Consider the following 11,487-nt stretch of genomic DNA (forward strand, 5'->3'; position numbering starts at 1 on the left):
CAGTATCTGGAGGGTTTGAATAGTGCTTGGAAAATCCAAGGTCACATGCCCATTGTTCTCTCTGGACTGCTGTCCTGCCAGCTTTAAAATATACTGTATTAATGAAAGCTGGATGCTTTATGTAATCAATCTCAATCTTTAATGAAATACATACTGAGTTTAGTAAGTATATTAAGCCTTTAGTCAGTGCACTGTAAAAATCGCAGTTTGTGGTAAGTGGTGTGAGAAATAGAGTCTCCAGATAAAATAATTTTTCCAAATTAGAATTTATTATATAGTAGAAGCAAGCAGCACTGGGTGGACAGACGGAATCTGGTTCCTAAACCTGCCACCCCGATATGGGATATGAGGTCAGTACTTATTTCAGACATCTTATACATATTCATTACATACATGCATATACGTTTTACATCGCTGTTCCAGGTATTCAACATATGTTTTCTTTCACAGCCCAGACTAATTTTTTATCTCTACAACAAGTTATAAATCCATACATTTCTCAACAAAGAGGCACCAGCATTCTGTTGATTGACTTAGTTCGGATATAACTCATGTCCAGGGTAATAGGGAGGGTGCAATTAAGTTTTACAATCTGTTTGTTTCTCTTCTTTCCTGAGGTTAGAGTAACCCATCTGTTACCCATTTGTCTTTTTTATCGACACAAATTATCGTCTGTGTTTATCACGGTGGGAACCTTTTTTTTTAATTCAATACTGTGTGTATGCTACAGCATTGGTGACTTTTTAAGATTTCTTCAGGAAGTACAGTTTGAGATGCCTGTTTGGAATAAGAGCAACATAATTCTTCCATGTCCCACAAGCATCACTTGGATGCCTTGTATAGTTACTCTTCTCCAGTAAATCTAAATAAGAAAAAACACCTGAGGAAAACAGGAAAAAATTAACATTATGATAAAGGTGTGCAAAGCAATTGTCACCTGCATAAGAAGGGCTTCCAGGTTTTAAGTGCTGATCATGCAAAATAGGTGCAGAAAAGTGGAGGGACAGCTTAATGATTCAGGTGGCAGGCTGACATTCAAAAGAGTTGTCTGTCTTTTATATGTGTCACCTCATGCCAATGCCTTAACGCACATTCAGGTGGTTCCAGCTTGTTTCAAAGGACTGGTACAAACATGCTACTTAAATGTCAGTAATGCTAAAACAGCAGTGGGATCACAAACACGTTTTATTTGGATTGGAGATTCTGGCAGCTCTTCTGCTTTGCTTCTACTCCAGGGAATACTCATGGAGACTGAAAATCCCAGGAGGCAAAAAGCAGGCCTGAAGGAAGCAAACTTGTGCCTTCTGTAACAGTCCTGAATTGGGAAATGTGTGGAAACAGGTTTACTGCAGCCAGGTGTTCAGGTATTTTGGAGGAGGCCTACCAGCAGTGGGGTGCTAGGAGGAGAGCAAGTTTTTTGAGATTTGGGGAGTGCACTGAGTTTATGCGGCCAACAAAATGTTATTAGTAATAAATGCAATATATTGCCAAAGGACTGATCATGACAATTTGCATCAGCCGGAGTTTTGCTGGTGACATTTTGACAGAAGTTCAGTTCAGTAAATTCAGTCATTTGCAAAGTCTTGAAAGGAGTTAAAGATTAGCAGATAGTCACAGGGGACAAAATGCTCATTAAAAATCTATTCATACAAAACAAAACAACAATATGAAACTCCTACAGAGCTAGAATTGGTTTAACTCCTGTTCAGATTTTGAGACTTCTACTTTCAAAAAAATATCCTTCCAGTGAGAAGAGTTAAGGTTTCCTTTCAGAGAAGTCATATTTAAGGTATTTTTAAAATACACTTAACAGTGCTGTGACTGCCAGAAATGCCTGTGTGTGCTGCACAGGCTGCTGCTCTCCGCTATTACATGGAGAGTGGTGTGATGTAAAATCCAAAAAAAATGCTCAAAACAAAAGAATGCTCCTTTCAGGCTAAACAGTTCATTCCAAAGTCCAAGGTAAGCACACTTCTGTTCTATCAGCTTTTCCTGCAGCCGAGGAGGATGCTATAAGATGGAGTTCCCCAGCTTCCCAGTTACGGACGGCTGCGTGCCGAGAGATGCAGCAGTGAGAAACTTTTCGCTGCAGGAAGGCAGAGCTGGTGAGCATTGGAGACACTCGGTATCCAGGGACCACTGCCATGACCCAGAGGAACAGCTAATCCAGCGAGGCCATGGCCAGGGTTCCCTGGGGAGTCTCCTTCCCCACCTGGCAACATCCAACCTCTTCACTCCTTCCCAACCATCTTCTCGTGTGGGAAGAGACAGCCACAGATTTGAAAAGCGCTTGGCTGAAGTAGGTTTGTCATGTTTATCACACAGAAAAGGCATGCAGCTGTTGTGGTTTCAAAATTGTTATATGTTACTGAGCTTTGAATGATGTTATGGTAAAGATGCCAAGTTGTGCTTGACCAGATAGTCTTGCTAAGCCAGGTAAATGACAAGAGAAGGAATTCTTTAGCAAGAATTCCAGTCCCAATATGACCCATTTCATCATAGTAATGCATATTAAGGACCAAGGTGGATTTACTGAGGTATGGCTCTAGAAACTCAAACAGAGATAATTTGCCTAAAATTTGTGATATCTCTCCCTGGTTTTCTAAACAGGCATTTTCTCTTTCAGAAAAATGATTACTTTGTCACTGTGACCCCCAGAAAGCAGGGAAGGAATCCTTGCATGAGTCTTACGTTTCTCCTGGTAGGAAATTTCCATTTCTCTCAATGTTCCTATGATGCTAGAACTGTGTAATAAAGGCCAGCTGGGTTTCTGGCTTAGTCATTTGAAACAGTTAAGTGAGGAAACAGGTTTGAAAAGGATTTTAACTGTCTTAACTGGCTGTTATTTCATGCCTGGCAAGCAAAAGGAGGGAGATGTGGACTGGGAAAGGAAAAGCATTTATGTTACATTCAGGAGACTTCCCTTTTTTTTTTTTTTTTTTTTTTTGTGATGCAGAGAGGTGAATATAAGCTTGGTCTGACAGAGGAGAACTCATTAAAAAAAGGGAGGGAAATATTTGGATTGAAGGAAGTTGGTTTTGTCTGTAAGAACCATAATCAGACAGATTATTTAGCAAATAGAAGTGTGTCCCATGGAAGACCCAGGGTAGCAACTACAGGAGTCTTTGTTGGCACTGCTGTTATTTACATTATCAGATTGTATTCTCTCCTCCTGAGCTATACCTTTTGTGTAAAAGGACATGGCTAAACACAAAGTGAGCTATTGCACTTTACTGAATATTTGTGAAAATAGCGTTTTTCAAATAAATGGTGCTCTCTCTTGAAAGATTATTTGTATAAAGTGTGCAGAAAACCTGGCACTATTAGGCTGTAGCAAGGAATACTGAAATTTTTCATCCTGGAAATAAAAAATTGAATACTTGTGATGTTTATCAGCATCCCAGAAAAAAAATTTGTGAACAGAAAATACGTGACTATAAATCCATAGCAGGGATTATCTGGAGAGATTTGACTCACCTTGGACTGATGCTAGTGTTTGTCCAGAAACAATTTTTGTCACATTACTTGCAGTGCCTGTCTGCAGTAATCCAGAGCAGGATATTACGTCCTAAGCACTTGACTCTGTGCCCACTGGGTCAATGGAAAAGTAATCAGAAGGCAGGTGGCTATTTCATAATACTGGAGAGTGAGGGAGTAATTGCAGTGTTGTGTTTTTTGAAGAAACAGAATGCCTAAAATATTGGCAAGGCACTTTCTTGAGAATGAAATGGTCTGCTTAGACAGCATGACTCAAAACCTTAGGGCAGCAAAGATTATTTCTCTTGAAATATGGAGGAAATACATGAAAATGGAGAAGTGTTGTTTACTTAAAGCTGCCCTTGAACCTATCCATCAGCTTCCACATATAAAGAAACTGTTGTTTTGAGCTCTAACTATTTAGTCTCTGTGAAAACAAGAGGTAGACATACATTATTTAAATTTTTTGTGATGCTGCTATTTATTCTAATTATTATTTTTATTGGCTGTTAACTTCAGGTGTCCACCTGACATAAACTCTTTGTTGCTTTTATGTTTTGGGTTTTTTTAAATCTTTCCTCTGTGCTGAAACAACCTCCTAAATTGCAAATCTTTTTATTGATTTATTCTCTGGCCTGGTAGGATGCTGCTCTACAAGTACATTTCTTAATGCCTCCTGGAAAGCCTAAATTCAACAAATGTCTTTCTTCACAGGTAGTGAGTATATGGCCTACAAAGTTCTTACTGTGTCTCCACAGCACAGAAGTCAAGAAAGACGATGACATTTCTTGTGCAGCCCAGAGCATCCAGCCAGTGCAGCAGCTTCATCAGCAAAACATGTAAGTCCATGGCAAGAACTATTGAGTCTTTCAGGCACTTGTTAAATCTTTGCTTGAACCAATATAATTTATAAAGCCTGGGGACGCTATGAAAAATAGGTCACCATTCCTGAGTCAGTGTAACTTATGGACCTTTCAGACGTGTCATTCAAAAAGTCAATAGCCTTTATCGTGTAGTTGTCCAACCACATGTAAATGTGTGACAGAATCAATGAAATAACTCGCTAACATCTGTTTTGAAAATAAGGCAGCAATTCGAAAAATGAAATTTACTTTCTGTACTGTCTAGCTTTCTGCTTCCTTCAACAAAAGGAATTCAAATTGCTCCATCAGCAGGCTTGCTAACTTGTTTCAAATTCCACTAAAATAATTCCTTTTTCCAGAAGAATTCCTCCAACAGTTACTATTATTGATGATTAAATATTTTTAGCTACAGAGAAGAAGCAAAACCAGTAAAAATTGGATATCATTGATTTCAGTTTTGTCAGTAGCCTTCTGCATATTAAAAGCTCTCAATTAATACAGATTCGTCCTAGGCCTGCCACCAGCATTTAGGTTGCCTTTTACTTTTTTCCTCTTCTTAATAAATAAACATAGAGCTTTTTCAGGTTTTTCTAAACTGTGGCATTCGGAACCTGTGTAAGTTTTACATAGTCTTCCTAGGACTTCAATTGGATAATGTATTAGCTGTATGTAGCCAGTTTGGTGTCTTTTCTTGCTTGTTATGTAGGAATAACATTAGGTGCTTGCTACTAACAAATTTTATGACTATGTGGTTGCAACAGCTGATCAAACAGATGAAAAAGTTGTAATTTAGGCAATGAACAAAGAGCAAGTCTGAAATGTGTACCTCAGATAACACACACAGGTATTTGGGAGAAAAATACTTCCCTCTATACCCCTGGATTGCTGAGGAGGAACAAGGGTTATTAAAATATAAACGCCCTGCTATTTAGCAATGCTGTGCTATTAATTACAGCAAATGGAGCATTCCTTACAGAGAACAAGCAATTACTTTCAGTTACTGGCACTGAAAATATAAAAACCTTAGTTTCTGTACTGAAAGCAATAAAAGATTATTGTAATCATAAAGCTTCCTTCAAACTAATTGATTCAAATGAGTTTTAATAACTCTTTAGGAAGTAACAACCTTCAGCTTGTGATTTATTTTAATTATTTTAAAGTAGTTCAGATGGAGGATGTAGAAGAAAAATTGAATGGCTTGACATAAAACCTAAATGTAAGTCTTTTAAACTTTCTGGGAGTCCAGATTAAATCACTTGATGTTAAATTGTAAGCAAACTGAAACAGGAATTTTCATACACGAAAACACATTTTCAGTTGAGTTAGTGATATAATCAGAATCATTAAATTCTGTACATCACACTTTTTAAATGCTAAATGCAAATGACAAAAATCTTAGGAAAACAATGGTATCAGGCAGTTCTGTCATCTTTAAGCCTGAGCATTGAATGAATCTTAACACTATAAACCACTTGATCCATGGTACCCTATTGCTAAGATCCTGCCGAAAGGAGCAAATGTCAGGGATAATTTGGCTCCTAAGCCAATTGCAGTGGAAAGCAGGGATCATTTCAAGACCAATTTGGAGCAGATTAATGAAGAAAAGTCTTAATGGGCCGTGTACCACTAAAAGAATGCTGGTCAAATCCATCCCTAATGAGGGTGGGGAGATAGAAAAGATTGTGAGAAACAAGTCAGGACCATTAACCTTGAGGTATTAAGGAGATCCTTGAGAGCCTAATTCTTGTCACAAGGTCAAGCTTTTACAAAGCAATTATTAAAGATCTCCATAGTATCAACATACAGACACACACACATACATCAAAGCCTTTTAACCTTAGGGATTCTGAATTTATTTCCCTTCTCCTAATCACTTTTCCTCCCCCCTGCTTTCCTTGTTTTAGAGGTAAATGTTGGGGTTCCTATAGAGCTGATGTGCCTAGTGGCTTGTGCAAGCAATCTGATTGTACTTGTCAGTCCCAAACAAAAGGGGAGAAACAGATATATAATAGAATCATAGTCCCTTGGGTTAGAAGGGTCTTCAAAATATCATCTAGTTCCAACCCTCTTGCTGTGGGCAGGGACATCTCTCACCTGAATATGTAAAGTAGAATTCTGGATATAAAGAGAAAAATAAAATCTTCATTTAAAGCCTATGCTGTGACAGACAAGTCCCACATGACTACTACTGTAATTTCTGCTCTTGCAACTGAGGTACAGAGTTGTACAAATCTCATTGTGGAGTTGCAGAGCTCAGATAACAGATTGACTGCACTGTGCTGCTGTCAGTTCATTAGTATGTGGGCATTCTCATTAAAATCAATGAGAGCAAATGAGCTAAACAGTGATGCACTTGGGAGTAGCAGAACTTGTCCTCTCATTGAGCTGCATAGGAACTCTTCCTGGGCAGTCACTCTGGGATTTGCTCTGGTCTCATGGGTCACTTCAATGAAAATTAAATCATAGTGACAGTATGTTATCTTCTCTGCAGAGTGAAAAACAGAACTAGGTATTGGACAGTGCAAGAAGAAATATTTGCTTTACGTAAGTACATTCTTACAGATGGCCAACTGCTGAAATGAGTAGAAGTTTAGGAGCTTCATGGTAAATATTACCTGTGCAGTACTGTGTGAAAATCTGTTCAAAATGTGAGTGGTTTAGCTTAATTTGATTGTTTCCTTTCTCAGAAATCACTGCTGTGTACTAAAATCTATTTTATTGTCAGATTGGAACACAGTCTGATAACTCTTTAAAAATGCTGAAATGTTAAGGACCAGCTCCAACTGTCTGGGCTGTAGAGTTCTACAGTTTTAAATCTGTGATGATGTTGATTTTTGTCTCCAAAGGCAGCTTCTCTAATGTACTTTCATTTCTTTGTAGTACCACGACCTGGAGTATTCTTTCTGTTGATTTCTTTGGAATAACCCCATTGCTGTTATCTTCTCACTGTTTCCTTCTGCTTAAAAAGGACAAATGTGTAAGTAAATTAAAGGTACAAAACACTTTCTGCCAATTTTTGTGCTCTGAAGCTCTCATTTGCCCCTGCAGCACTATATCTTACCAACAAAGCAATACCATAATTAGTGATTAGATCAACGTGAATCCTGAAGTCATATATGTCAAAATGTTAAGTTTAGAACAAATGTGAGCTGCCCAAGAGCTTAGATAATTTCATTTACTTATAAGCAACATCCCAGCTCTGAATGTTCTAGAAAGATAAAATCTGAATTGAAATCAAAGATCAATCAAATCTGTAAATACAAATACAGCTAAAAAAGTTGAAGTTTTATAATCAGAATTTTACCACCAAGAATGATGGCTCATTGTCAGAAGTACGCGTTTCACCATCCAACCACAGATTCTAGATAATAACATAAATTCACTAGAAAACAGGCACAGTGAAAGATTGTACTCCTGAAAGCTCTGTTATCTTTCTTGATTCACTTTTCTGGAGCCTTCTGCTCAAAGGAAACCATCAAAGGGCAATTACATGAGACAGAGGCTTAAATGAGACAGGAATAAGGAATTCATAAAGCCACGTTACCTTCTCAGTGGTTTGTGATTGTTGAAACTGTCGAGGAAGCTGCATGGATAAGAAATATTTTTGACATCATCACTGATGATGTTGGACATAGTTGGTGGAATGAACACTGTGATTCAGCTTTCAGAAGTTCATCAAAGGACTCCCTATGTTCAGGATGTGCAGAAGGTTCCCTGAGCCTCTTTAGGAGGATAAAATACAGTATTATGTTGCAGTCTTAGCAGCTCTGACCAAACAGCCAAGCCTTATTGTACCTGCAAGTACTCATCAATGCAAGCTGTGAAAGAGAAGAGTGAATATCTGCTTCAGTTTAATGATTCAAATCTTGAATTAGTCATCCTGTTTTAATATACTAAAATGTTGGGCAGTATTTGCAGTGGATTACTGGAATGGCAAGGGGAAGACTTTTTAAAAATTTTAAACAAAAATATTGAAGTTTGAAAGAGAATACTAATACAAAATGTCAAAAAATTCAAATCTCAAATGCAAATTTTTTTCTTGTTTTCATGAGAAAGATAGCAGAAGCTACATCCTGGAAAGCTTTTAAATGCTTTCAAACATAAAGGAGAGGTGAAATCTTAAAAAATAATTCTGTAGCTGGTCTCATCTGTTTATGTACAACCCCTGCCTGCTGTGGCAGCTTGTTTACTGTTTGTATAAATCTCATACAGATTTTTAGATGTATCCTGTAAATTTACATTAAAACTAATCTAGCCTCAGAAATTTTTAACAAAATATTCTTACCATTCTGTTGGAAGTAAGACTATCATCTTGCAAATAACATATGGTTGCTTATTCTGAAGCTGTGAATCTTTTGCTGTACAGGAACCACTAATGCCATGTGCATTTTTCAGTGCCACAGCAGTTGAGTCTTCAATAATAATACTCAGAAAAAAAGTCAGGATTGTTGTATATTCATTTTGTTAACTTGAATGTCTGCCCATTCTGATATACCTAAAATGCAAATCTGTCAAGACCTAATAAAAAGCCTGAATACTACATAACTATGATTTCATTCATATTTGATTCTATTTGTTAGTTATATGCATAGAAATACATAAGGTCAGGCTTATAGTTCAGCCATACCAATGTAAAAGTAGATAATCTGTCTGTTAGTATAGTTTAAGGTGACCATTTCCTGATAATCTAGGAAGAAGAATAGATTTTTATTTTCAGCAGCAACTTAAGTTATTTTACCAAAGTATAAATTTACAGCAAACTATTTTGTCATGCAAGAGTTGGGTGCAGATATTTTAAAATTTAACAGGGTCATAACCTATTTTCTGAAAACTAAATACACTCAAATAACCAAATTCAGAAATATTAATGATCAAGCAAGTTTTTTTCCTCAGTTTTTTAGGGCTCTTTGTAATATTGAGAATCTCATGTGTGATTCTATTTGTACATGTGTTCTTAAATTGACATGTGTTTTTTCCCTAAAATTCAAGTTTATGTCAACACCCTTCTGTACAAAAATCCCCTTCTAAGGTAACCTGGAAATTGAAAATTTAACTTAGTGTGTGCTATTATGTCTGTGAATCTGTAATTTTATCTTCATTGCACTATTTCATCTTTCCAGTTCGTTTCCTGGATGCTTATGCAGAGTTGTGACAAAGCTGAATAAAAAAAGGTATGAAACATGGTTTTTAAAATACCTACTTGATATTTATTAAAATATCAATTTTTTTGACAATAGCAAATGCTACTCCTCAATTTTGTAGCAGATGTTATGGAAATTAGCAGTAGCTTCTGCAGAAACCCTGGGTCTGACTACAAAAAACAGACTGTGAGATTCTGAGTTACCAGCTTCAGTTGGAGCAAGGACTCCACTGCGAGGATGTATCTCTGTCAAGGGGGTAAAATTCCTTTATATTTGCAATGCTGTTCTACAGCTGTCTGTTTCCTCTCATGCAGTTCAACTGTAAGTGATTGATTAAAATGTTATTTCCACAGGCCCCGTGTCACTTGTTTCAAAACTCACATGGGAATATTCTGGAGCACAGCTACAGATTACGAGTGTACAAACCTTAATTCTGCAGCACTCATTGCAAGGCTTGCAAAGGGAAGCTGGAGAACAATGTAGGTTCTTTCCTATTCTCCTTCACCCTCACTTCTCTGCCTCCTGTCCTTGTCCTAGGTCTGCACCAGTGCCTCCAAACCAAATACTACTGACAGGAGCGCACACGCTCCCTCTGCCTCTTTGATTCTGTCACTCTACCTTGGATAATTTTTGCAAGAGACATAGAAATGTAACCATCCTCGAAGGAGTCGTGTAAGAGAAGTCAGAGAGGCCTGGCAGAGAGACCTAGACAAGTTAGAAGGCTGGGCAATCACCAACTATGGAAAATTTAACGAAGACAAGTGCCAGATTCTGTACTGGGGACAGGTCAACCCTGGATGTATGTACAGACTGTGGAATGAGAGGCTGGAAAGCAGCACTGTGGAAGGAGACCTGGGTGGCCTGGTCAAAGCCAAGTTGGACATCAGTCAGCAGTGCCCTGGCAGCCAGGGGAGCCAACCGTGCCCGGGGGGCATCAGGCAAAGCATCGCCAGCCGGTCGAGGGAGGGGATCGTCCCGCTCTGCTCTGCATTGGGGCGGTTTCAAGTCCTGTGTCCTTTGAGTCCTTTCAATGTGGAGCTTAAATCCTGTGTGCAGTTTTGGGAGCCACAATATAAGAAGGCTATAAATCTATTAGAGAGTGTCCAAAGGAGGAACACGAAGATGGTGAAGAGTCTAAAGGGGAAGCTGTACAAGGGGTGGCTGAGGGCACTTGGTCTGTTCAGCCTGGAGAAGGGGAGCCTGAGGGAGACCTCATTGTGGTCTACACCTGCTGCACGAGGGGAAGTGGAGGAGCAGGAACTGCTTTCTTCTCTCTGCTGACCAGTGACAGGACCTGAGGGAACAGCATGACTCTGTGTCAGGGGAGGTTCAGGTTAGATATTAGAAAAGGTTTCGTCACCCAGAGGGTGGCTGGGCACTGGAACAGGCTCCCGAGGGAAATGGTCACAGCACCAAGCCTGACACAGTTCAAAAAGTGTTTGAACGACACTGTCGGGCCCACGGTGTGATTCTCAGGGATGGTCCTGTGCAAGGCCAGGAGTTGGACTCAATAATTCTTGTTGAGTCCCTTCCAACTCAGTATATTGTATGATTGTAAGTCTCTTAGAGCAATAAGGTTCTGTAAGTTTGTTTTGTATGACCTGCACAAACCAGGGCAAAGATTACCAGTAACAGCTCAAGAAAGAGCTATAAAGTTGTCTTTATGCATTTTAACACATTTACTATGCATAACTCTGCATATAAAGTCCTCCAAATAAAGATGAGCTAGCACTGCTGCACATGGCCAGGGAAAAGCTGGCCCGCCAGGAAAGGATTGCTGCAATCTGTGGACCTCTAAAAATGTGGTATCATCCTGTTCAGTCATGCACTTGAAATTGGTCACTATAAAAAAAGACTAAGAGCTCATGATAGCAGCAATAATGGGACAGCGAAGATGACTTGCAGTTACACAGAAGAAATGCAAATTTCAGGACAAGGATTATGTGAACTGGCAGAGTAAGTAAATTCACAGTCACCTTTATTTAAAAAAGCAGTGCTTCTACCAC

Source organism: Manacus candei, unplaced genomic scaffold (assembly GCF_025592945.1).
Source record: "Manacus candei isolate 608988 ecotype Guabito, Panama unplaced genomic scaffold, ASM2559294v1 h1tg000028l, whole genome shotgun sequence".
NCBI classification, from domain to species: Eukaryota; Metazoa; Chordata; class Aves; order Passeriformes; family Pipridae; genus Manacus; species Manacus candei.